Source organism: Thamnophis elegans, chromosome 1, assembly GCF_009769535.1.
Source record: "Thamnophis elegans isolate rThaEle1 chromosome 1, rThaEle1.pri, whole genome shotgun sequence".
In the NCBI taxonomy this organism is placed as follows: domain Eukaryota; kingdom Metazoa; phylum Chordata; class Lepidosauria; order Squamata; family Colubridae; genus Thamnophis; species Thamnophis elegans.
In genome coordinates this window covers 114,045,408-114,072,236 of record NC_045541.1, presented here as the reverse complement: position 1 = coordinate 114,072,236, position 26,829 = coordinate 114,045,408, and the positions used below count along the sequence as shown (strand labels likewise).

Genomic DNA, 26,829 nt, shown 5'->3' with positions numbered 1-26,829 from the left:
CACAAGAATACAGGGGAGGGATTTTTCAGGCCACAAAATTCAAAATTGTCACTGGGTTAGGGAGTTGAATCTAAAATTCTCTTTTGGAGAATAAGTGGGGATTAATATATCACAGAAGGGGTCCCACTAGCTAGCACTGATCCTTTGAAGCTGCTTTCATTAAAGAATCAGAAGATATTCAATTTGTTCCTTATTTGCTAGGTATTTAAAAAAGTAATCTGACATTTGAGTAAATAATTAAATTAACCATTATTTATTTGTTTGTTTTTGTTACTATTTTATACTATGACCAACTATGTCAGGTACAAACAATACATTAAAGATTTACAATATATAAATATTACTTAATTTACAAAATATTGAAAGAAAAGAAAAAAATTGAACATTCCACTATTCCTCTTAAAAGTCACATTAGATTGGAACAATCAAATGTCAGATTAGTACTTTATGAATATATAGTCACACTGGACAAGGAGAACAGCAACCAAAATAGCAAGAATTAAAAGCTAAAATAACATGAGTTAATAATTTTTAACCAATCTGAAGCAGTCTAACTTTAACTTAATGGTCAATTTAAAAGTCCTTTAAAACCTATGATGAGAGAAACCAGAACTTCAGATGTGGCAAAATGATCTATGAAGTCCTACAGTCTACAAACAGTTTCCGAAATAAAGTTAACAATACACTTATTTTTAGGGGGGAGGGAAAACTACTAATGGTTGTCAGCAATTGTATTGTGGGGAGGCTTTACAGGTTCCACAAAAAGAATCAGAGATCACATGTGGTCCTAGGATCTAAGGCTGCCATTTCAAGTATAAGCACAGGATATGAAAATATAACTGGTATTGAACAATGATGAGTATTGTAATGAAAGGACCTGTTTGAAAAAATATATACCGTATTTTCACGACTATAAGCCGCACTGAAAATCCTAAAATTTGATAAAAAACCGGCAGTGTTTTATAACCCAGTGCGCTTTATATATGGAAAAAGATCGAAAATCTCTCCCTCCCGATTTGACGCTCAAACTTGAAGCACGAGGACGGCTGGGCTGAGCGCCCGTTTCCGAGCCCCCCCCCCGCTTGGTAGGAAGTCCAGATCGAAAGCCAAGCCTGCAGCTGGCTGGCTGGCTGGCTGGCCGGACTACCAGCCCCAGCAGCAGCCCCCGGCCAGTTGGGGTAGAGGAATACAAGCCCCATTAGCCCCAGCCCAGGCTTTCCCTCCACGCCTGCATTGACGCGTCGTTCAACCGACCCATTTTCCCCCCGGGTTTTATTTGCCAGCGGAGCCCACCCACCAGACAGACCCTCGCCCCGTTTTCTCCCCCCACCCCACCCAATCCGGGTTAGAGGCGTCGTGCGAACGCGTCTCTCGGGACGCCCCCCCTCCAATTCGGGTTCAAAGCATCACGCGGATGTGGGAAGCCTCCTGCTTTCTCTATTCTTCCTCTTTCTCCCTCCCTCTTTCTCTTTCTCTCTTTTCCTCTCTGCTGTCTTTCCCGGACCGGGTCTGCTGGCGGGGGGGGAGGGCTGGGAGGGGCTGATGGATCCGGTGGTACCTGCCTGAAAAGAGATAGAAGGGGGGGGACGCAAGCTTGGAAGCCACCAGACCTTAGTTGATTAGGATTCCCCCCCCCTGCCGCACCCCCCCCCGCCTCTGTATTGCAGAAGGGACGAACGGTGCCCCCCCTTATTATTTTTTTACCAAGCTCTCAGGGTGGAGCGGCGAACGAGGCAGCCCGTAAGAGCATCTTCGGAGCCAGAAATCCGGTTGCTGTGCCAGCCGACATTGGCCGTGGTCTCTCTCTCTCTCTCTCCCCCCCCTCAAGCTTCTACGCTCCGCCGCTTGATCGTTCTTGCTTTGTAAGCAAAACAGTGGGGGGGGGAGCAGAACAAAAGGAGAGCCGAAGAGAGAGGATGGGGGGGAGAGAAAGAAAGAGAGAGAGAGAAGAGAAGAGATCAGCTCCTTTATAAAGACTGGATTGCCTTCCGCGCGGACGACGCTGTGCTCCAGGGGGCTGTTGCTCACTTTCTGCCAGCTCTCCCGGATCAGCTTCTGATACGTGCTGGAAAGTCCATCACGCTCCATTTTTCTCCCAGAGCTAAGTGCCAAAGGGGAGCAGAAGCGCCGTTTCGGGAGAAAGCTCCGCTCCCCGCTCAAAGGCTTGGGCTGCCCCCGGAGGAACAGGTGGCCCGGATCCGGATCCCCGAGCAAATAATAAATAAATCCACACGCGGGGCTCGACGGAGCTTTGAAAGCCGCTTTCTCACCCGGAGCTTCCCTTCACATCTCTGGAACGGCTTGGCTCCTTTCTTTTTTTTTTTAGGGCGCCCCTCCGTTGGGAGGAGGAGGAGGAAAGGCTCCAACTCTGCCCAGAGAAGGAGCCCGAGCGCTCCGGGGAAACGTGGCAAGCCAGCCCTTCAAAGTCATGCCGGCACTTTAGCGTGAATGTTGCAAAAAAAACATGCGGCTTATAACCCGGTGCGCTTTATATATGAAAAAAGTTTGAAAAATTAACGTTAACTGATACTGCGGCTTATAACCCGGTGCGGCTTATGGTCGTGAAAATACGGTATGTTAAATAAGGCCTGCCTCAAATACTCTCAAAGTCTGACAGGGCCTAAGGTGGTATAAAAGGACACAACGTAACTACAATATCCAATGGCTTTGCTAATTCCCTAAAAATTAAGGCAAAATTGGAAGCCAGAACAGAGTCACTGCAGAAATGCAAAACGAGTACATGATACTTTCTCACCCTGCCCTTATGTGCCACATGTGGCCAAAGTATTTATAAATCATTTTGAAACTGGGATGATATATGTCACTTATAGTGAAGAGAGAAATTAAACGGGGTACATCTTCAATCTAACAAAGACACATAAGAAAAAAAAAAGTGGATTTCCCAGACACTTTTTTTTGACTGATTTTAATATGTAAGTTGCTTAAATTAAAAAAAAATGCCTGCCAGCCTACCTGTAAACTAGAGTTAGTTGAATAATGATCTGTGAATGCATTACATGTCAGCTAAATGCCTGCATAGTAATCTGTTCTGAATTTTCCAGAGCCTAGGATTTTGGCAAGCAACTTACCCTATCCAACAGCAGAGGACCTGCAAGGAGGTTTCCCCTTTCTCTTCAGTTCTGTACACTGTCCAAAGGAAATGCTGATACTCAGGCAGGCGTAGCAATTTATGATTCTGAAAGAGAAAGTACCACAACAGCAGAATTTTAGGCCAATGCCTTCTAGTTTGCAGATGCAGATTTTTTTTTTTAATCTACAGGCGCAGAATGCTCACAATAGTAAGATCAGAACTACAACAACTCTTCAATAATTGAATTCAATTATTAACTAAAAGAAAAAAGTATCATTCTTATGCATCTGATAAAGATTTGAAGAGATATTTCAATACAGGGTCACTGAGATGGCCTAGTTCACTAACATTAATATGTTGATAATTTGTTATTGTTTTAACCACTCAGTTGTGTCCGGCTCAGTTCTGGTGACTTTATAGACAAGTGCTCTCCATGCTACCTGTCAAGCACAGCTTCTTTCAGATGTTGGATATTCATTTTCGTATCAGTTTTGATGTTATCAACCCACTGACTTCTTTGCTTGCCCCTTCTTCTTGATCTATTAACCATTCCTAGCATCACTGACTTCCCGAATGAATTTGCATGCATGACATGGCCAAAATAAATCAGACGTATCTTGTTATCTTGCCTTCTAGTAATGTGTCTGGTTTTATACATTTCAGCACCTCTATTGGTTGTTCTGCATGTCCATGGCATATGCAATACTTTACACCAGCACCATGGTTCAAAGGCTTCAAGCAGCCATTCTTACTCTTATATCCATACATCATTATAGCAATAGCAATAGCACTTAAGTCTTATATACAGCTTCACAGTGCTCTACAGTCAATACAATACAATAGCAGAGTTGGAAGGGACCTTGGCGGTCTTCTAGTCCAACCCCCAGCCTAGGCAGGAAACCCTATACCGTTTCAGTATAAATGGCTACCCAACATCTTCTTAAAGACTTCCAGTGTTGGGCATTCACAACTTCTGGAGGCAAGCTGTTCCACTGATTAATTGTTCTAACTGTCAGGAAATTTCTCCTCAGTTCTAAATTGCTTTTCTCCTTGATTAGTTTCCATCCATTGCTTGTTCTACCCTCAGGTGCCTTGGAGAATAGTTTGACTCCCTCTTCTTTGTAGCAGCCCCTGAGATATTGGAACACTGCTATCATGTCTCCCCTAGTCCTCCTTTCTATTAAACTAGACATACCCAGTTCCTGCAACCGTTCTTCATATGTTTTAATCTCCAGTTCCCTCTAAGCAGTTTATAGTGTCAGCATATTGCCCCAAATAATCTGGGTCCACATTTCACCAACCTCGGATGGATGGAAGTCTGAGTCAACCCTGAGCCTGGTGAGATTTGAACTGCCAAATTGTAGGCAGCCAGCAGGCAGCAGAACTGCAGAACTGCAGTACTGCACACTAACCATTGCGCCACCATGGCTCATAGGGAGGGAAGACTACTACTCTAACTAGCCTGCTTATAGTATTTATAACAATATCTTTGCTTTTCCAAATCTTATTCATGTTAACCATTGCAGTATGGCCTAAGGTTATCCTGTGTTTGATTTCAGGAGTAGAACTGCCATCATGAATAATTTTTAATCCAAGGAAGATTTTAAACTTCTCATGTGCATCTGCAGCTGTTGTCCTTATCTTTGTTTTCCTGCTTTGAAGACTCAATCCCACTTTTTCATTTTTATCATTTTTTCCAGGTCTTCCTTACCCAGCCATTTGGTTGATTCATCAACCATATTCCAGCCCCAATCTGCATAAATGGGGAAGGTTAGGGAAAGCAATGGGGAGCTACCCTGTAAAAAAAATCTTAGCAAAACACTTTATAGCAATAATATTGATAATACTACAGCATATATTTCTACTCCAGTTGGGCAGGATGCAGTAACAATCTTGACTCAGGTGCCTGGAAGCTGTAAGGGACTGGACGGTGAAACATGCTAAGACTTCCTCTTAGCAGGATAGAATGGCTATTTATTCTGAAGTCTTCTAATTTCAGGACAACTCCATATTTAGTCTGGAAGGCAGTAAATGCCCTCCAAAAGGAGCTTGACCACAATGGTGGGATTCTCCTGGACTTGCAGTGGAGGTTGGAGGCCATGGACAGGAGACCTTTTGCCAGTCGCAACTGTATGTCATTTTCAGCTCTTGGAATGGGATACACTTGCAATTGTGATACATTTTTCACCTTACACTTGAATTAATACAATTTGCTCTGTATGAAACTGTCCTTGAAAACTATACAGGTGACTTACCACCACAATACGACCCAAATTTTTTGTTGCTAAGCAAGACATTTCTTAAGTGAATTTTGACTCATTTTGCGACCTTTGCTGCTACATTTGTTAAGTGAATCACATTAATAAGTTAGTGACATGGTTGTTAAATGAATCTGGTTTCCCCATTGAATTTGTTTATCAGAATGTCACAAAAGATGACCACATAATCTTGGGCATTGCAACCATTATAAATATGAGTCAGTTGCCAAGCATCTGAATTTTGATCACATGACCACACTAGCAAGCATGAAAAAATTGGTCATAATCCAATTTTTTCAGTGCGATTGTAACTTTCAATGGTCGCTAAATGAACCCTTGTAAATTGATGATTACCCGTAGTTGCTGCAAAATGCAGCACCCTATCTCACAGTTGATGGCCAGAATAGACAAGGTATGTCTTTGTTGCAGGTGTTTTACTGGCTATCAATTCATTACAGGACATGGCCCAAAATGCTAATTATTTAAAAAGGTCCATGTGGATTGAGTCCAAGACATTTCAAGAACTTCTACTCCATGTATTATTTGCCTATCAAACATCGGAGAAGGCATGCTGCAGGGCATACTGAGAAATGGATGGGGGAAGGCTCTGAAAATGTGCCTTCTCTGCGATAGCCTCCACTCTCTGGATAATTGTGCCTCTGAAGTTAATATTCCCAATAACATTCAGAAGCCCCCTTTCTGTTTCATGAGGATAATTTTAAAAATGTTCCGCAGTACCTTTGGGGAACTAATATGTTATTTCAAAGCTCTGAGTCAGTGGGTTTTTATGAGGGGGTTGTGTTAATTTTCACAAATGGAAGATGGATACTGACTACTGCATGTGGGTTGTTTTTTTTTTGGTGTTACTATGGTACTAATTGTAAACTGTTTAGAATCTCTAACTGAAGCAGCATATACATTTTGCCAGTAATAATAATCATAAGGAAAAATGACAACATTGGAATTTGTATAGTGATTAAAACAAATGCTGCACCAACTGAATCTTAGGTAGTCTGTGTGATCTCCAGACCAAACCCATGACATAAACTCTTCTATGTATATGATATATAATCCTGTGAACAAAGGGAGATTTGGACCCTGACTACAACATGATCTTCAGAGAGGAGACTGCAGGTGAACTGGAAAACAAAGCGGGAGAGATGAGCTAACTCAGTGAGCTGCTGGTTGAGGCCAGTAAAACATTTCAGACATCAGAGAACATTGCATCTAAAACAGTCTTGACATCATTACCACAAACAATTATTCTGGTTATGATGTTCAGGTCTTGATCAACATCAAAGGCACTGGAGAAAGATTCTCTACCATACACAAAACAGTTTTCTAGGGAAGGCAGGCCGCAGTATGTATTGACAATACAAAATTATCCCAATTACAATGTGAGATGCTGTAACAGAAGCAAGATTTTTGAAATGCGTCCAACTGGAAAAACTGGCAAGGCTAGGCATACTCTGAACAGTTGGGCCAAGATGAAGATTTAGATGAATTGTGCTACTGTTGTCACATGGAATATAGAGGTTATGAATATTGGTAGTATTTCTAATGGGCTGCATCTCAGGAGAACATCATTTATTGCAAGAGTGAAACTTTGCAAGATCTACTGTTGCTAATCAGAAATTAAAGTATGTATCAATTTAAGCACAGGGAGTAAAATATTCTAAGCTGTTCTTTCAGATATATAGTCAATAAACTAAACATCAGCTGCAGTTTCCTTATGAAATATTTTTTTTCTTTATGAATGATCTTTCAATAACACTTAATGAATAATTCATATAATTGATAGCTCTTCCCTGGTCAGACACAATATGAGCATAACTTAACTATATTCCTCTCATTAAGGTAATTAAATATAGCAGTAATGCGAACCTTTTCAACACCGAGTGTCAAAAGGTTGCACAGAAACGTTGCGTGCTCACCTGCTCGTCAGGACTACACTCTGGAAAAGCTGAACTTCAGGTTCTAGCATGCATGCGCGCCCGATAATCAGCTGGCCAGCACACATGCGGGTTTTCGGCATTGCTGCATGCACGAAGGGATCACGCTCTGGAAAAGCTGAACTCCTGGGTCCTAGCTTGCATGTGCACCTGACAATCAGCTGGACGGTGTGCATGTGCACATTGGTTTTTTGCACGGCTATGCGTGTGGACAGCTGATTATCATGTGCACATGCGTGCCAGAAACCCAGAAGACAAACATGCAAGGCTGTGCATGCTGGGCAACGTGGCTCCACATGCCATTAGGTTCGCCATCAAGGAAATATCAAGGGTTATTTTAGATCAGGGGCGTCAAACTTGATTTTATTGATGGCCGCATTAGGGTTGTGTATGACCTTGGGGGAAAGGGGGACATGGCCAGCTTGATCTCACTCGTGTCGTGGGTGCCTATGGTGGGCTGAGTGCTTTGCCAGCGAAAATGGGTTCCCGAAGTCCGTTTTTGGCTGCAATGGCTTCCTGTAAGCCTCTGCCAGAGAAAACAGAGCTTGAGAGGCCGCCCGTGGGCCTCCCAAGCTCCATTTTCGCTGGCAGAGGCACCATGGGCCTGTCCTTTGCTGTTTCTATGGTGTCCCCACGGGCTAGATCTAACTACCCTGCAGTTCAGATCCGGCCCCCAGGCCTTGAATTTGACACCCGTTTTAGACAACACAATTTTACTGCTACAATCTTGCCACTTTCAAAAGTGACCACCAAGGGACACTTAAGCCTAGCCCCACTAAATAAATACTGTAGATCAGTAAGAGTTCTTACTGCTATCTCTGCAGTGATTAGAAGAGAACTTTAAGATATGGCAAAAACCCAACTGTTTTATATCCCATTATTTGTAAAACCCTATCAAAGCCCCTAATCTATTATGATGACATATAGCTACTAGACAGAGAAACCAAAGGTGCAAATTACAAATACTATTATATTTATGAAATTACCGTATTTTCACCCATATAACCCGCGGGTTATATGCGGTTTTTACATGCACAGCGCCCCCCTGCGGGTTATATGCGTGGGCGGGGTATACAGAAACTATTTTACACGATCGGAGGCTTACACGATCGGAGGCTTGCTTCTTTCTCCGTTTCTTCCCCCACCCCGATCTCAGCTGTTTCCTTCTCCTTCGTTCCTTTCCTCTTCCCCAGCGTGCGCAGGCTTCTTTCTCCGTTTCTTCCCCCACCCCGATCTCAGCTGTTTCCTTCTCCTTCGTTCCTTTCCTCTTCCCCAGCGTGCGCAGGCTTCTTTCTCCGTTTCTTCCCCCCCCATCTCAGCTGTTTCCCTTCTCTTTTACTCGCCGCGGGTTATATGCGTGGGCGGGTTATATGCGTGGGCGGGGTATACGGGAAGCATTTTACACGCTCCAGAAAACCCGCGGGTTATATGCGTGTGCGGGTTATCTGCGTGGGCGGGTTATATGGGTGAAAATACGGTAGTATGCAATGACATTATAACAGGTTTGGGATTTTGTAAATGGAAAGTAGCTTAATTTAACTTGATAAATATTTGGAGTCTGGACAGCATTTAGAAAATCTAAAGCAAAAATTCTGAAATATTATTTTTGCTGACATTTTTGGCAAAAATCTTATGGGAGGAATAGTAAATCTGCTTATCTTTTCACAAGCTTATGATAATATATATCTGCATCAGAAACTTTAAAATTGTTTTTTTTTCTTTACTCAGAGCTGCACATTGTAATTCTTCAGGTAAAACTGAAATGCATCATAATTCTGCACACAGCTCCTCTATTTCCTTTTTCATTAATTTTAAATTACAGATCTGCTGTGCAAAAAAGGTTTAAATTTCTGGCAAAGTTCAAGTATGACATGGAAGACCGCCTACACTGCAGAGGAAGCAATAAAAACTACTAGCAGAACTAGATAAAAAACATAATACTGTAGGATGGGAGAGGGAGGCAAAAATAAAGAAAACTGATCTCTATTATAGCTTCTCACATTTCCTGATGAAACAGATTTGGCAAGCTTGGATAATGGATTTTGCCTAGAGACAAAAGTACTACATTTAAATCTAAATAAAAATCCTATGCAGGATTTGATGCCATTGAAAACTGATGGCAAAATAACAGATTTGCAGCAATTAATATTGAAGGTTTTTTGAAGAATAAGAATGGAGACAAGGGCAAGTGATCTTTGAGAAACAAATCATTCTCATTTCCACACTTAACTCCCAACCCACCCAAAACATTGAACATGGATGACAATGATAACACTAAAATTTAGGTCTTTCTTGGGGGTGGGGGTAGGGGTAGAAAATGTGACATATTATGGATTCCCCTGCAACAGTATACGCAGAATTAGAAGATGATAGGAACACATTATATGTTCTTTCTGAATTTTAATGTATAAGTTATTTTACTATCATATATTCAGGAGCAACATCTATAAAGTTTAGGATTCAGACTACTGTATATACTCGAGTATAAGCCTAGTTTTTCAGCCCACTTTTTGGGCTGAAAAAAGCCGCCTCGGCTTATACTCGAGTCAGTGAAAAATTTGCCCGAAATGGAGGAGAAAAAGGGGCGGGGCCATGCCGCTGGGTGACACTCGTGAATGGCCCAGTGCCCCTGTGAGTTTCCCCTCCCTCTGTGTCAGTTTGCCGCGCAGCGCGCACCGCACCATACCCCCTCCTCACGTTCTAATGTAATGCAGGGCTGTCTTACGATTCCCCTTCCTCCCCCTCCTGCCGCTCTGCAACGATGTCCCACCTCCTCCTTGTTATGGCAAGCAGCCACATAGTGATGTCCCACCTCCTCTGGTACAGTGATCCAATGATAGGAATCACTGTGCCGTGTGTCATAGGAGGCGGGACATCGCTCCCGCGGCTGCACGGGACATCAGCATCACAGCGGGACATCAGCATCATGAGGTGAGTGAAGTATTTCATTGAATACACCGCTAGTTTACTGTTTTTCTTTGAAATAAATATTCAAAAACATTATTGGTATCTATTTTTATTTTTGAAATTTACCGGTAGCTGCTGCATTTCCCACCCTAGGCTTATACTCGAGTCAATAACTTTTCCAGTTTTTTTGTGGTAAAATTAGGTGCCTCGGCTTATATTCGGGTCGGCCTATACTCGAGTATATACGGTAAGTCTATTTCTCCATGAACAGGTTCCTGACACCACTTATTGGCCGCAATCAAATATTCTTGGTATTTTTTTATTTATAAAATTAACCTAATTTCCAAGACTGCAAGAAGCAGAATTACTTCAGTGACAGACATCATATCATTACACTAAGATGTCTGACATTAAAATATAAAAGTATTAACCTATATTTAAATATATAAGAATTAAATTATCACAATCCCAAATTTCACAATTCATATTAAGTAACTCAATCCATTTTTCAAAAGCTGCAATTACCACCAGTCCTTTTACACGAAATATTTTCAAAATGCACACACATATCCCAATTTAAGTCCTAATCTTCCCTTTAGTGGAAAAAGAAAGAGTTTCAGTAACCCATCAGGGGTTAAGAAAATAACATACACTATGCTATTAATTTAAACTTGACTGTTTGTTCATTTCTCAATGGTTTGAATGTATTGGGCTTCAACATGTTACAAGATTGAGCCATATTACACAATTCTGATATATGCAACAACAAATGCCTAGTCTGATAACACTACTAGAAATCAAAGAATTTCATTTCCCTCTAAATTAGTATTTGCACTATTAGCATCACAGTTTTAAGATATCATTCCAAAAACATTCTGGCTTTCTGCAGAAGTCATTCAGAATATTCTCAATCTGTTATTAATATAAGTCAGGGAAGTTCATACATTTCCATTTAGACTAAGCTAAAGTAATTCATAAATCCAAAGATTGCTGTCCTACTTCTGTCAGTAATGTAATAGAACAATTTAAAAGAGATTACTTTAGTGAAAATTATAACAAACCTGAACATTAACTAAGAATTCTATTCTATTAGGAACTTCTCTTTCTCCCTTACCATACGTACTGCTGGATAGACTGGTTAAAATATCCAACATCCAAGGAAGCTGCTAAAAGAATAAAGAGACTTTCTTGTTCTTCATTGTTTTGAAGAACATTACTATTATGAAGATGTCTATTATCTGGCATGCATGAAAACAAATAACCACAAATAAACCACAAACAAAGATGATTAGGGGACTGGAGGCTAAAACATATGAGGAATGGTTGCAGGAACTGCAACGTGTAGTTTAATGAAAAGAAGGACTAGCGGAGACATGTTAGCAGTGTTCCAATATCTCAGGGGCTGCCTCAAAGAAGAGGGAGTCAAACTATTCTCCAAAGCACCTGAGGGTAGGACAAGAAACAATGGGTGAAAACTAATAAAGGAAAGAAGCAACTTAGAAGTAAGGAGACATTTCCTGACAGTTAGAACAGAAGACCTGGACCTTGGACTAGAAGACCTCCAAGGTCCCGTCCAACACTGTTATTCTATGATGAATTATATGATGTTTTGAAGGATTAAGGATTGGTTTCTTCAAATTTTATTACTTTTATTTTTAAAATTATATACTGAGTTACAGATACGAAAACGACCTATTTACTTTTTGTCTCTAAAGGCAACAAAGTATGGAAATGAAAAAAAATTACCAGTAAACTAAATTGATAAATTTATATGCATATTTCAATCACAGTTTTCTAGTACTTTCTCCATCACTTGATGCATCTAGCAATGAAAATGAATGCAAGATTTACTCATTTACTCAAAAGGAAAGGAAGAAGCTCCTTTCCTTCCCTTAATGGGGAAAAGTCACATTACTACGCCATGCTACCACCTGCCACGCTCCTGAGTTCATCGAAGCCTGATACTCCACAAGCAATTCCATCAACAGACACATTGACCTACAAATAGCTACAAACCCTTCAGAATTCAAATCAACTGCACAGCCAACCAAAGACTGCATTGACCCTCAATCAACCCACGCAACCCCTCCCACCAGTTCATCTTCCAATGACCCTGACCTGATATAATCTCCCTATCACAAGACCCATCACAAGACTCATGGATGACTCACAGCTGATCCATCACAACACTTGACACCCACACCTGAAGCCCTTATAAACAGAAGAACATTCCCTAAACTCTGCTGTAGATGTTACCTAACCTGGTAATGAAACGTTGAGAAACTAACCCATAAACTCGGAAAACAAACCTTCACCCTCATCCTACAACTGAGCTACAGATATTCGCCACTATTGCAGAAGTGACATTTTATTTAGAAAACGATAATAAAAAGTGGTGTGAAAGTGAGTAAGAAAATAAACTAAGAGGCACATATAATCCTTTCCTTGCTATGTTCCTGTAATCCCTTAATTAGCAAATTATTAAAATGAGGGCTGGAGAAAGAGAGATTTCATGTTGATTCATATGTCAATGAAGAAAAACATACTGGGCCAACAGAAGAGAATCTATGTAGCTCAGGGTTGATCTGTGGGGTCTCAGATGCTCTCTGACCTTAGCAATCTGCTTGCAGATGTTTCATTACTCAACTAGAGAACAAGAAATAGGATTCCACATGCCTCACTCATGATGCTGACTGTTTGCAATGAAGAGTTTCACTTACTTATGAAGGCTAATCGTTCATAAGAGGACTTGGAAAATAAGAACCTTAATTAGCAAACAAACTCCATTAACAGAAACAATATCCACTGCACACAGTAACCATTTATATCTGAATAGGAACAAAAGGAGAATGAAGTTAGCATGCTGTAATAGTAGTAATGCTATTTTTTGTCCTGTTCCTGTACAATTTTGGAGCATGGTTATGACCATTACATACAGAATATGCATGAGATTATACAATTGCCTCACATGTTCAAATTGCTTGGGGGAAGTATCTATGTGGGATTGTTTCAAGACAGTTGCAATCCTAATGCACAAGGGAGGGAAACTGAGCAATGTAGTGGTTTTTAATGCTTGCCCATAATTTATCCTGCCTAACGATCATTAAATTCAGGGCTACATCCACTTTGGGTCTACATAATATAATTTTGTAAAAAAAAAAAAAAAAAAAAAAAAAAAAAGCTACCAAGAACATTTTGAAGCATTTGAATGAACGAAGACTTGCAGAAAAAGCCAAAGATAATTTTAAAAGTTTCTTTCAACATATAAATAACAAAAAAAATTCAAGGGAATAGTCAGTCCACTAAAGAGAGAACATAGTAAGGAAATAACAGGCAGTAGAGAGAAAGCAGAGCTGCTTAATTCATTCTTTGCATCAGTCTTCATACAAAAAGAGACTACAGCCCAACCTATCAAAAACCTAACCGTAAAAGACAGACTAGAAATAAAAATTAAAATAATCAAGAAAATGGTAATAGAACATATTTCTGACCTTGATGAATATAAATCACCAGGAAGTGATGGATTACATCTCAGAGTTCTGAAGGAGCTGGCAGATGTTATTTCAGAACCATTGTATCATATCTTTTAAAAATCCTGGGAGTACTGGGGAACTGCTAGAGGATTGGAAAAGAACTAATGTGGTCCCATCTTCAAAAAAGAAAAAAAGAGACCCAGAAAACAACCAATCAGCCTAACAGCAATACCTGGGAAAATACTGGAAAAAATAAGCTACCCCCACCGGGGGTTTTGCTGGCCGCCAAGGTACTCACGCCTCTGAGGAATAGCAAGTTTCACTTTAAATCAGTCTTTCTTTCTTTCTTTCTTTGCAATTTTGCAAGGAAATCAGGATGACACAGCCGTCCAGTTGGGGACTGAGTCAATAACTATTACCTGGTGACTAGGGCGTGGTCTAAAGAGCTTATCAGACTTAGTTCAATCAACGAGGATGAAGTTAACCCATCCTGGACACTCCTCCCCTCACTATGGAGAACAGACCAGGCCAAATGAATCTTATTTCATTTTTTGACAAAGTGATTAAATTAATAGACCAGTGAAATGCTATGGACATAGTATATTTAGACTTCAACAAGATATTCGACAAAGTAGACCACAACCTACATTTGGTAAGCTAGAAAAGTGTGGGATAGATATCCATCAGATGGATTTGTAACTGGCTTACATACCATATTCAATGGTACTACATCAACATGGAGGGAAGTAAGCAGGGGAGTACCACAAGGTTCCATCTTAGGCCCAGTACTCTTCAATACCTTCATAAATGACTTATATGAGGAAATAGAAGGGGAACTTATCAAATTTCCAAATGACACTAAGCTAGCAGGAATAGCCAACACTCCAGAAGATAAACTCAGGATCCAAAAAGATCTTGTCAGACTTAACAATGGGCCCTGTTGTGACTCAGCAGAAGTTTGCTGTGAGTTGAGTCGGGATGCAGGAATAACAATGCAGCTGGGGCTCATTAGTGTAGTCTTCTGGAGATAAAAGGACAGATGGTGCCACGCCCTGGTTGCAGAAGTCAACGTTCATCGTTCATTCATGGTTCGTCGTTCGTGGAGAATTCAGTTCCGTTTCTGTTTGAGTTTGTGAGACACTTGGATAAGTGATTTTGCTTCTTGAAAACTTGGTGCTGTAAGAGTTTTGTTTCTGCATTCTGCTACGTAACCCTTGTTTGCAAGAGACTATCTATGTTTATTTTGGGCTCGCAGCCAGCGTGAACCAGGACTGATAAAGTTATTTCCTTTTAAGTCTGTCTGACTGTCGTCTGTTAACAAGCGAAGAAGGGGGGGTCAGAACAGGGTCCTATCCAGCAAAATGAAATTCAATGTAGAAAAAAGCAAAGTTTTACATCTGGGCAGGAAAAACCAAAGGTACAAGTACAGATTAGGTAAAACCTGACTCAAAAACAATAACTGTAAGAGGGACCTTGGGAGTCCTAGTGGACGATCACTTAAATATGAGTCAGTAGTGTGCAGCAGCAGCCAAAAAAACTAATATAATCCTAACAGAGGCATAGAATCAAAATCATGTGAAGTATTAGTACCGTTTTATAAAGCCTTAGTTACGCCACACCTAGAATACTGCATATAGTTTTGGTCACCACATAAAAAAAAAAGATGTAGAGACTTTGGAAAAAGTGCAAAAAAGAGCAACTAATATGATTAAAGGCAGGAGACTAAAACCTATGAAGAACGATTGCAGGATTGGGGTTGGCTAGTCTAGAGAAAAGAAGGGCTAGGGGTGACATGATAGCAATATGCCAGTATTTAAGAGACTGCAACAAAAAGATGGGGTCAATTTATTTTCCAAAGCACCAGAAGGCAGAACAAGAAACAATGGATGGAAACTAATCAAGCAGAGAAGCAACCTGGAATTTTAAGAAGAAACTTCCTAACAAGGACAATTAACCAGTGGAACATCTTGCCTTCAGAAGTTGTGGGTGTTTCATCACTGGACATTTTTAAGAAGAGACTGGAAGTCAATTGTCTAGGGTGTCCTGCTTGAGCAGCAGGCTGGACTAGAAGACATCCAAGGTCCTTTCCAGCTCTAACTGTAAATGTAATGTCCTTGTAGAACAAATGTCTAATTTAAAAGCTCTCAAGCAATAAGATGACCAGCAAGGTTGACAACTAGAAGTACACAAAACAGTTTGAAGATAAATCATTGTGAGTGATCTACACTGAAAACAAAGCACAACAGTTCTGCTGCTATCTAGCATTTCATCCTTTTTGAGGCAATGTGACTAGACATTACTCTAGGCTTGGTTAAGTATCTTTCTGTGCTTGGAAGATATCTGACAGGGCAATAACAAATCTAAAAAACTCTTCTCTAGCTCATATCGACTGCAACATCATACAAGAGGGCCAAAGGGAGGAGATTTGTCCATTCGATTTTAAGGTGCAGACTGACTCCAAAAATCCAATCTAGAAATAAGTAATATGCCATTGCAGCTAAATCTGTTGTAAATAAAAATAGTGTTGACACACCAGCTTAAAATGAGGAAAAACGCATAAACAAGGTTTAAGCCTTTTTCAAGGGACACAGACAGTAAAGTATAGATGAACAATAGTTTTAAGAATGTTTTTAAAAAACAGGTATGAGTCAAATATTTTTTTAAGTACATAGCAGAAAAGTTGTTATATAATATAAATTTGTTTTTGATTTTGCTAAAAGTTTCAATTATGTATTCAATAACATTTCTTTAATAAGCACAATACAAGATTAAAAATTGTTTTTTCACTGTATTTATACAGCACAACATATTTGCAGTGTCATTTTTGCATGTATTTGAAAAAAAAGACATGCATAATTTAATAGTATGTGAAAATATGCAAGCCCCAAATAATAGTTTAATTTGCCAATTTATCTTTTTCTTTCCAGCCTGAAAACTGAAACACAAAATAGTTAATTCAAATTGCATGAGAAAAACCAAAATCACAAATATGAAAACAGATTTTTATTCACTTATGATGCAATAGGAATATCTTCATTTCATAATTATTTTTAAAACTACTGCCATTTAAGTCAGCCAGTCCCTTAATGGAAGTTTTTTTTAAAAAAAACTTTCTAATGAATTATATCTAACTCAAAAAGTGCTTTTAATTTAGATTCCACTATGTAAATCAGTACTGTGGTACCTCGATACCCATCATTAATTGGGTCTGGGAGGCAAGATAGTAGCAAAACCAACAAACAGGAAAGGGAAGCAAGTCAAGAAATCCAGTTTGACATCCCTGCTGTAAATCTTAAAGATTAACCCATTTATTATTACAAAAATTCTAGTCCACCACAATGTATAAGATTCATAGACTTTAGTCCCATATTCTATAGTCTATATTATTTATAAAGATGATTGTTTATTTACTGAAGACACAAAATATATTTTGTAATGTACAGAGTATTGTTTTACATTGATTACATGTGTTGTAATCATACAGTACTTTATTTTATGTTCCCAGCATTTCAGAAACTGAAACTGCATACAACTTATTTTCAAAGAGAGAAAGAACAAAGCTTAACCTATCTTGAGGTAATCGTTACACCTTGATGTGCAAATGAAGCTCAAGAGACATGTCTCTTTCAGTATTCAACTCCATGGTATGTGCACATAAATATGCTTTATTAACTATAATAGCCTTGCATAACCTGTTATACAACATGTTTATCTGAAGAGATAGGTAAAATAGAATAAATTATTTATTGCTTTACTGCATGTGCTAAGTTCATACTATACATTTTAAAAAATAACACAAAATGGAACTCTAACAAGATAATTAAGGCCAGATAAAGTCAAAGGAAATGTGGAATGTTTAAAATAAAAGTAAAGACTGATGTACAAGATATATTACAAAGACAAAATGAATGTATTTGTTGAACAATATTTTAAATATCCCAAAATGACAACAATGTAATTTTTTCTTATCTTTTCAGCAATATTTGCATATAGTAAATAACAGGTTTCACACTTCAAAGAGTTGGGGAGCTTATTAAGTAACTGATTACTTAATTAAATATTTAATTAAATGGCTCAAGATGACATTCTACTGAAAAACATTGACATTTTTTTCCCCCTCATGGTATGTCTTCAGTTAACCTGAATTACTTTTATGGCAAAAAAAAAACCAACTGCCTAATACCATTGATGCCAGCAAAACTCTCCCAATCCAACAACAGATATAAACATCAAGAGCTCATAATAGTTTGCCTCTCATTCACACACACATATATATAAACAAACCTGATGCCAAAAATAATCTTGGTTATCCACAAGCCATTCTTGTTGGCAGACACTGAATGCAGCTGGTAATAGAGAAACATATTTTGTCTGATTCTGTAAGTAATATATACTTAGAAGAACTTACAACCACTAGATACCCTTCTCAAAATTTATGTAATCCCTGTTAAAGTCATCCAAGTTGGCTGTATCATGAAAGCTTCTAATAACCACTTCCAGTTTCAATTCTGTTTTATGAAGTACTTTTCTTAATCTGTCTGAAATCTTCTTCTATTCAGCTACATTAGATTATCACAAGGTATGGTTACTATCAGAAATGGTTAAAAACACAATCCCGATCCTTTTCTCCATATTATACCTAATACACTTCCATTACATATGAATCAGTTATGTTTTTTCCCCTAAGCCATCAACACTGTCATTTATTCTATTAGAAAAGTTATGTCAGCACCTGGAACGTTTGGCTTCTCCTTCTCTCCAAGTTCTCCAACACACGTGCCATATGCCAAATAAATAAAATAAAACATAACAATGGGTGTTGGTGGAAATCCAATTAGAAAAGAATTGGACAAATGCTGTAAATATTGCTTCGATTCTCCGTATTCATTGTAACAGAACATAGTAAAAAGAGTGCCTTGTTTATCCCTTAGTAACACACAAAATTGCAAGAAGCTATTAGCGAAAGATACTGAATATCTCTGGTTCAATATGAAGACCTCCTCCCAACCATAATCAAATCTTAGCACCTGAAAGATGACGTCTGATTGGTTAATAGTCACCACTTATGTAAAACTACAGCTACAATGTGCTTGCTCAGTGGTATAACATTGGTAGGTAACTATGGCAATCTGTCCCAAACAAATTTTGAATAATACTATCGTGCCTGGAGCAGCCAAAGATGCCGTGCCGACAGTTACCAGGCACTAGTGAAAAGTACTGATCCTGGCACCTTTGTTGCCATGTTGGACGCTACCAGGGCATGGCACAAGCTTGAGCTATGGATGACATACAGTCATTTGAGATGGCATACCTCAGAGGTAGAAACAGCAACTGGTAACCAATGGACGCTCTTTCAACCTTAAAAGCCCTGTCAAGCAAGCACAACTGACCCAGCATGAGCATCCATGAGGCAATAGAGTGAGATATTAAAACACAACCAAAGTGCTGCACTGCTATAAATAACATTTTGATTTACTGCTACATTATAAGCCACCAGCAGCACTAGATAAGGAAATAGATGATCCAGGGCCATCTTCTAATGAATAAAGTTGAGCAAAACAGAGATTGTTGTACTAAACAAGTGTTAAACATGCAAAGCATGATCAAGTCACTGCAGACATTGAAAGCAGACTGGTCTGTAATAGTTGATTATATACACATACCTATTCTCTATAGAAAAAGTAGGCCTCGTTCAATTAGAAACTTCTTATTACTGTGATCATTTTCAAAAAGAAAGATAAGATATGACGTTAAAGATAGCATGGAATCAGCCTCATGTTTATAGCTAGGTCTTCTGTAGCTCAGCAGAGCACACCTAAAACCAATATAAAAATCTTCCACACAGGAAGAACAATGCAGCTTTAGATCATGTTGTCGCTATGTAGACAGATTTTCACTCTCATGCAAGCTGTACTATATATGAGGATGGAAAGCAAACTATTATTTTGTTAATTGATTTCAAGAATGCCTTTGGTAGCATCCACCAGGGCTCTAAATGAAAGGCTCTTTTAGTAATCAGCATATCCAGCAAAATTATCCAAGCAATTACTATATGGCAGCATCCCTTCTAGGTTTGAAATATATGAATATACTTCAAATCCAGCCCCTTCATAGTAAAACAGCATATGTACTATTAACATTGTTGTTCAATATGGTGATAGCCTGGATAATGGACAAAAGCTTATCTGGACACAGTAATTCAGTGTGATACTGATGCAAATTTTGAATGATAATACACCAATGATATTTTTTCCAATGAGGAATTAGAATTGAAGACACAAGGATTAGTAGATGTTATAAACAAAAGAGCAGAGAAGCTTGGACTATGGGTAAAGTGGAAAAAAGACGAAGGCCATGTGAACTGATGCCACACAAATTGACATTACCCTCAGATATGTGCCAAACATACAAGTAAATGAATGTAAATAAATTTCATTGCATGCATGGCCTCTATGCAAATGGATTTTGCCACCTTACAATGGTGGCTCTGAAAAAAGAAAAACGGCTTCAAAATGAAAGTTCATATATTTTATATAGCCATCATGCCAGGCTTATTATATGCAGCAGAAGGGGGGAAAGATACTGCACAGAAGTTGAAAGTGTTTCAGAAAAGTTGTTTAAAGACAATCCTGGGAATTTCCTTGTGTGATTTATGGTGGATGAGGATTCAATAGCTACGTGATCAATACTCCATAATTGAGAATAAGATCTGGCAATCACATTTTATTGGTTTTGAATGGATGCATACCTACATAGGTGACAGCAGGAATCCAAAAGAAAAACTAGATAGAAGCTGAAGGATGACAATTATACCCAAATCTCACAGAATTTACAGCATCTGCTTAGGACAAAGAACACTGGAATGGTGTTATAGAGATTATTACCCATGGCTACCACAACTCACCAACAGTCTACAATTTGCAGGAACATTCTGCCTACGCATGAATGAATGATGTTAAAGGCTCATACTCTGCTCATTAATTTAAGTTGTATAGAAGCCAACAATGAATGAATGAAAACTTCATTACTTACAGTGCAAGTAAAATGCTGTCAGCATAAAACACAGATTAATAATAAAGGACAGTGTAAAAGAATACAAAGTTGATATACTTACAATTTTAAAATATTGTTCTGAAATGTAACTCAAGTGCTGTTTCAGGACTCAGTTACATGAGTATGAGGAAAAGGGCATTGGTACTTACATGATACACCTATTCTCATAGTGGGGGAGGAGTATCCAGGATGAGTTAACTTCATCCTCGTTGATTGGACTGAGTCTGATAAGCTCTTTAGACCACGCCCTAGTCACCAGGTAATACCCAGTTTCGACGAAGAACTCTATCAGACTCAATGTGTCATTCACTCTTAGACATTGATGTAGTTTCAAACCTTTATTTGCTCGCATATTTCTTTAACACTCCAGATATACAACCAAAACATAACATTTCCAATCCATTACAACTCAGGGAGGGGCTGGATACTCCTCCCCCACTATGAGAATAGGCGTATCAGGTAAGTACCAATGCCCTTTCTCCATAGTGAGGGGAGGAGTATCCAGGATGGGACGTACGAAAGCCCACACGTCCCTAGGGAGGGTTCATACCTATTGTATGTAGGTCTATGCTCAACCCTATGCCTGGTGAGATGTCTCTTCCCCTCTGTGCACTGCCTGCAATACCCTACGTCCAAAAACTGCCTCCGCCGAAGTGAAGGAGTCCAATTTGTAATTCCTCACAAATAGTGAGAAGACCATGTGGCTGCCCTTCAGATCTCAGTCAAGGAGACCTACGAGGCCCAGCCAAATGATGTGGCCATGCTTCACGTAGAATGTTCCGTAATAGCCCCGGAGTTTGCAGCCTTCGTGCTTGGTACATGGTTGCAATACAGGTCCCTAACCACCTGCCTATAGTGGTAGAGGTTACCTTGTTTTCCAGGGACCACGGCTGGAAGGAAACGAACAAGGGCTCTAATGTTCTGGTTGGCAGGGTTCGTTTGGGGTAGATCCTCAGCGCCCTCCTCACGTCCAAGGTGTGCCACTTTCTCTCCAAGGGATGAGAGAGGTCCGGACAGAAATTGGGCAATATCAGCTCTTGTGATCGGTGGAAATAAGAGCACGCCTTGGGTATGAAGGAGGGGTCCAGTCATAGGACCACTCTGTCCTGATGGAATACACATAAATCTTCCCTGGCAGACAGAGCCTGAAGTTCAGATATCCGCCTAGTGGAAGTAATGGCCAAGAAGGCCACCTTGAGTGTCAAGAATTTGAATGAGATTGTTCATAGTGGCTCAAAGGGAGGGCCTGTCAGAGCATCCAGCACCCTATGTAAGTCCCAGGAAGGGTACCTGTGTACCATGGGCAGTCTAAGATTAGAGGCCCCCTTGAGAAACCGCTTGACCATGGGGTGCTGAGTTAGTGTCTGAGACCTACCGCACAGGAATACCGAGACCTGCCGCCTAATAGTGTTCGGAGCCAACCCTCTGTCCAGGCCCACCTGAAGGAAGTCCAGCACCTGTGACACTGAGGCCTGAACCAGGTCATGGTTCCTGGTGGCGCATCATGTGCAAAAGACGCGCCACATAGCGCTGTAGATATGCTCCGTGGAAGGCCTGCGAGACACCTGGATCATCTGTATGACCTTGGAGGAGAAATTGTCCTCCCTCAGGATGCTCTGCTCAAGCGCCAGGTGGTTAACTGAAGCCACTGAGGGTCCAGATGTTCCAACGACCCCTGCCTGAGGGAGATCATCTCCTGGGGAATCCTCCAGGGCCTGTCCACCAAGAGAGACCTGAGATTGGCGAACAAAGGCCGTCGGGGCCAATGTGGGGCAATCAGGACCACCTCCACTCCCACCCGTAAGATCTTCTGGATGACCCTGGCAATGGTGGAAAGGCATACAGGAGTCCCCGAGGCCACGTGCATTGGAGAGCATCCACCCCTTCTGCTTTCTGAGTTGGGTACCTGGAGTAAAACCATAGGAGCTGAGCATTGAGGGGGGTGGCAAACAGGTTGACCTTTGGGTGGCCGAAACATTCCGCCACTGCCTCGAAGATTGCTGGTTGCAGCTTCCACTCCAAATTGTCCACTTTGGTCCGGCTGAGCCAGTCGGCCCTGACGTTGTCCACCCCTGCTATATGCTCTGCAGTTATAGAGACTAGGTTTCTTTCGTCCCAAAGCCCCAGTCTCTTGGTCTCCAGCATGAACGACTTTGATCTGGTCCCCCCCCCCATCTGTTTATGTGTGCCTTGGTGGTTCTGTTGTCTGTGAGTATTAGAATATGACACCCCTTGACAGAGTTGCAAAACTGTCTGAGGGCCAGGCGGACTGCCCTGAGCTCCAACCAATTTATGTAGTGAATCAATTCCACCTGGCTCCATTGTCCCTGCGCCATCTGGGACCGCAGGTGAGGCCCCCCATCCAAACATACTGGCATCCGTAGTGACCCTCACCCGGTCCGGAGTTCTCAAGACTTCCCCTTTTGTTAACGCTGGGGATGTCCACTCTATTAGGGAGTGGGATACTTCTGCTGATAGGAGGACCTTGATCTGGGAGCAGTTCATGTGCCTTCGCTGGAATGGTAAAAGGAACCACTGGAGGTCTCTGGTGTGAAGGCGCACCCAAGGGACAATGCTGATGGCAGACACCATCATGCCTAGCAACCTGGACAATGTAGCTAGGGACACCCTCCGCTCCCTGTATACCTGGGAAGCCAGCTCCTTGAGATTCTGCTGCCTTTCGGCCGACAGGGACACTATACCTGACACTGTGTCTATCAGGGCCCCTAAATGCGTCAGCCTAGTGGAGGGGTGCAGATGGCTTTTGGCCAGATTGACCGAGAATCCGTGCTCTCTTAGGGCTGACATGGTGATGTCTAAATCCCATAGGGCATCCTTAAAGGAGGATGATTGTAACAGCAGTCATCTAGGTAGCATTGGATTCAAATAGGCTTTAACCTTAGATATGCTGCCAATGCCACCATTACCTTCGTGAAAACTCGGGGGGGGGGGCAGAAGACAACCCAAAGGGTAAGGCCCGATATTGGAAGTGGTGCCCTAGGTAGCAGAACCTGAGATATTTACGGTGATCAGGGGTTATGGGTGTATGTAGGTAGGCCTCCATAAGATCTATGGAGTTGAGGAAATCCCCCTGTCTAATCTCTTCTAGTATAGAATACAGCGAATGCATTTTGAACCTCCGGTAACATATGAACCAGTTTAGCCTCTTCAGGTTGTAGAATCGCTCTCCAGCTGCCCGAGGCCTTGGGATCACAAAAAGAATGTAATAATAACCCTGACCTTGTTGGTCTAGAGGCATCAGCTGGATAGCCCTGATGTCCAATAGGTGTTGAATGGTTTCCTGCATCAGTTGCCTCCGGATCGGGTTATTTGAAAAAAGACATATCCGGAAGAAGCTTGGGGGGCTGGAGAGGAACTCGAGTGAAAGGCCAGATCGGATGGTGGACTGAACCCCCGCATCAGAGGTAGACAGGTCCCAACAGTTGGTGAAATACACCAAGTGCCCCCGATGGGAGGTGAACTGGGCCTACGGTTAGTTCTTGCGGAAGGAGCGCCCGCCACCACCTCCTCCATCCCCTCGAAAGGACCGCTTCTGCTGCCTGCCCCTTTGCTGCCTCTCTGGAGGTATCTCTGCCTAGGGGTAGTAACCTCCTTGGTACTGCCGAAACCCTGAATACCCAAAATCCGACCCCCTGAATGAATCCTTACCCCGGAAAGAGGACCTATAGTCCTGACCATGGCCGGTGGTGCGTCCGGAGTAGGGAGTCGCTCTGAAGCTGTTCTTCCTCGGAGCGGTGAGAGAACCTTCCACTTGTCCTTGTTCTCTATCAAGAAGGGGTCCAGAGCTGCGGCGAAGAGCCCCCCCCCCCCCGGGAAGGGTGCCGACACCAAACGCCATTTGTGACGTATGTCTGCTTGCCACTGCCAAAGCCAAAGCAACCTGCAGGATGCTACGGAGGAGGCAATCACCCTGGATGCAAATCTGGCTGCTGCTAGGGTGGCATCTGAAGAGAATTGGATGGCTGCCACCAGCTTGTTGATGTCTTGGTGAACCCTGACATCCGCTATCAGGATCCGCTGCTGGAGATCCTGTAGCCACAGTAGTGAAGACTAATTGAAGGAGGCAGTGATGGCTGCTTTCACTACCCAGGCCGCTGCCTGATGGGTCCTCTGCAAGGTGAGGTCGACCTTGTCCTCTGATTTCAAAGCGTCCTCTGGTTCTCTGGGCATGTTCACAGGCATATGCAGAGCTGTGACAGGTGCGTCGATGGTGGGCTGTGACAGCACCTGAGCCATGTCCTTGTCCACATTGAAAAGGCTTTGTCTGTGGAGGTGGGCATTGGCCCCGAGGTGGGAGATGCCCATTGCCTTTTTATCGGGTGAAGGAAGGACTTGGGTCTGGGTGCCATGTTGGCCTCCACGGTCTGCTCCTCAAATATGGTCTCAGCCGAGGAACCTTGAGGTTGCACTGGTGGTTCTGAAGGTCTGTTGCCAAGCTTGGCAGTCGACTTTGCCTTGAAGAGCAAGGATTTGTATAAGAAAGGCTGGAACAGTCCAGAGCAGGAGGACTTCGAGGGAGGCAAGCCTCGTCCTCGGAGAGTCTATCCTCTCTGAGCTCCCCTTCCTCAGATTCCGAATTGCTGTCCTCCTGGGATGACAAGGGGGAGTCAGTGGGGTCTGCTCTCTGGGCCTCCAGCCCCTCAGGAACCATGGGTAAGGCTGCCACGTGAGGCTGCATCTGGGGCTGTTGGAAAGGGGCAGCTATCACTGCTGAAACGCCCTCATCATGTCCTGAAAGTTAGGTACCCCTGAGATGGGTACTTGTCTGCCCCCCCCCATACCCACAGGTGGAGGAGGGAGAGGTTGTGGCGAAGGCCCCAGGGTGCGTGGAGGGGATTGCCATTCGTGAGCTGCGCACCTCACTCTGCGGGTGGAGAACTCTCTTTCCCCCCCCCGCTTTCGACGCTCATTTTCCGGCTCCACCAGACCCCTCTGGTGCTTAAGGATAAGCGTGGATGCTCCACAATGTTTAACTGCCGCGGTTCATCGCTCGACCCTTGTGGGGAGCGGCGGAACGCTCTGGCACTGTTTTGGGGTTTTTTTCCTTGCCGCTGTTTAAAGGAGTGGCCTGCCAGCGCCTCATGAGGCTTTTTACTTCTCCCGGGTCTTAAAGCCCTCTTGAGTGGCTGCAGGATTAGTCCTAATGGCCAAATCTGTCCTTTGCAGGCTAATGGCGATAGGCGCTACCCCCACTGGGGGGGGGGGTTGCTGGTCACCAAGGTACTCACGCCTCTAAGGAATAGCAAGTTGCACTTTAAATCAGTCTTTCTTTCTTTCTTTGCAATTTTTCAAGGAAATCAGGATGACACAGCCATCCAGTTGGGGACTGAGTCGATAACTGGGTATTACCTGGTGACTAGGGTGTGGTGTAAAGAGCTTATCGGACTCAGTCCAATCAACGAGGACAAAGTTAACCCATCCTGGATACTCCTCCCCTCACTATAGAGAACATTGTAGCTGAGAGGGAGAGCTGCAACTATCTAACTTGGAGTCTTTGTCTGCTAATAGATACTAAGCATAAAATTTATTAGACAGTCTGAGAAATAAAACAAAAAACTGGAGATTAGGTTGATGAGGAAGTTATTAGTTCCCATGGTTTATAAAAAGACAAATTTAAAATATCATTAAAAAGAAATCTACATCCTAAAATAACTTTGTCTTATACTGGAATTAGGAGAAGCAAAAACAGCCAGGTATTGAAAATTATCACACATTCATTAAAAAAAACTTTTCTGTTGTTCAATATTTTATGTAAGTGGTAAAGAGAAATTGATTTGTGAAAGGCCTGTTCAAATTTATTACTGATGATTAATAATTTTTATTAGCTGTTTTAAGGATGGATTCAAATACTTTTATCAGATTTATTTTTGTTAATCACAGGGGCAGCACTTTAAAGTTGGAGAAAAATAAAATAACAAACTAAAATAGTTTTCCCGCATCAATTACAATGAATTTTAATGTTAACTTTTTGTTTAAAATGAGAAGCAATGTAGGAATATTTAAAAACATAACTTCCTTTAATTCAATTTCCATTTCATCCTTCCTTCCCTCCTTTTCATGCTGCACCAAAACCC

General features: G+C 41.6%; 1 protein-coding gene across 4 annotated transcripts in view; it reads right to left on the bottom strand.

Moving 5' to 3' along the window:
• SIPA1L1 (signal induced proliferation associated 1 like 1) overlaps window positions 1-26,829 on the bottom strand; it is a 155,989-nt gene that overhangs the window by 89,274 nt on the left and 39,886 nt on the right. For 3 of the 4 annotated variants that reach the window (XM_032228336.1, XM_032228310.1, XM_032228319.1), the window contains one exon: window positions 3,090-3,196. The gene's annotated coding sequence lies outside the window, so the exon portion shown is untranslated. Of the gene's footprint in view, window positions 1-1,704; window positions 1,822-3,089; window positions 3,197-26,829 lie in introns of those variants that run through there. The other variant, XM_032228327.1, reaches the window with a different exon arrangement.